The sequence below is a fragment of the Narcine bancroftii genome, chromosome 2 (genome assembly GCF_036971445.1).
Source record: "Narcine bancroftii isolate sNarBan1 chromosome 2, sNarBan1.hap1, whole genome shotgun sequence".
Classification (NCBI taxonomy): Eukaryota; Metazoa; Chordata; class Chondrichthyes; order Torpediniformes; family Narcinidae; genus Narcine; species Narcine bancroftii.
Genome location: NC_091470.1, coordinates 254518232 through 254519904, shown reverse-complemented (window position 1 = coordinate 254519904; position 1673 = coordinate 254518232).

The following is a 1673-nucleotide window of genomic DNA, read 5'->3' as shown; positions in this document are numbered from 1 at the left end:
CTTTTACACTTTGGATCAGGTCATTTTGTCTTCTCCTTTTATCATTTATGGGGGTGGAAGTTCACGGTAAGTCCTCTCTGTTGTGTTCCATGTATGGTTCCAAAATTTGTTCAAATAATGTGACTTTATTTTTTAAATTGTTATTTTTTTCCAATGGAATACATTTATTCATTTCTATGTACCATTACTGTACTCTCAGGCTCTCTTCTGATTTCCAAGTTGACATTATACATTTTTTTGGTACAGTTTAGGCTATCATAATAAATCTTTTTTGCGCTTCATCCAGTTTGAGGTCTAATTGTTTACTACTTATATTACTTAGAAGAAAGATCTCTGGATTTTTTGGTATGTTATTTTTGTGATTTTATTTAATACCTAATTTAGATCTTCCCAAAACTTTTTCACTTTCTCACATGCCCAAATTGCATGTACTGTTGTTCCCATTTCCTTCTTACAGCGAAAACATCTATCTGATAATGTTGAATCCCATTTATTTAACTTTTGGGGCGTGATATATAGCCTGTGTAACCAATTATATTGTATCATGTGTAACCTCGTGTTTATTATATTTTTCATAGTTCCAGAGCATAACTTTTCCCGTATTTCATTTTTTATCTTTATGTTTAAATCTTTTTCCCACTTTTCTTTGGGTTTGTAACTTTTTTCATCATTTTCTTTCTCTTGCAGCTTTATGTACATGTTTGTTATAAATCTTTTTATTATCGTTTCTGTAATCACATATTCAAAGCTGCTTCCTTCTGGTAATCTCAGTCTGTTTCCCAGTTTGTCCTTTTAAGTAGCTTTTCAGTTGGTGGTATGCAAACATTGTACCATGAGTTATTCCATATTTGTACTTCATTTGTTCAAATGTTAATAAATTATTTCCCAAAAAACAATTTTCTATTCTTTTAATTCCTTTTCTCTCCCATTCTCTAAAGGAAAGGTTATCTATTGTGAAAGGGATTAGTTGATTTTGCGTCAATAATAATTTTGGTAGTTGGTAATTTGTTTTTTTTTCCTTTCTACGTGAATCTTCTTCCATATGTTGAGTAAATGGTGCAGTACTGGTGAACTATATTGCCCCAGTTTTTCATCCCACTTATAAAGTATATGTTCTGGTACCTTCTCCCCTATTTTATCTAGCTCTATCTTGCTCCAATCTGGTTTTTCCCTTGTTTGATAAAAATCTGATAGATACCTTAATTGTGCTGCTCTATAATTTTTAAGTTTGGTAGCTGCAAACCACCTTGTTTGTACCATTCTGTTAATTTATGTAGTGCTATCCTCGGTTCCCCCTCCCCCCCCCCCCGTCCATAAGAATTTCCTTATTATTCTCTTTAGTTCATTGAAGAATTTCTCTGTTAAGGGAATTGGTAACGATTGAAATAGGTATTGTATCCTTGGGAAAACATTTTGAATGCAATTTACCCTCCCTATCAATGTTAGTGGCAATTCTTTCCAATGTTCTAAGTCATCCTGTAATTTCTTCATTAATGGCTGATAATTTAATTTGTATAGGTGGGCTAAATTATTATCTAATCTAATACCTAGGTATCGGATTGCTTGTGTTTTCCATTTAAATGGTAATTCTTTTTTAAATTCTGTATAATCTGCATTACTCATTGGCATCGCTTCACTTTTATTTGCATTGATCTTGTACCCCGATATTTCTC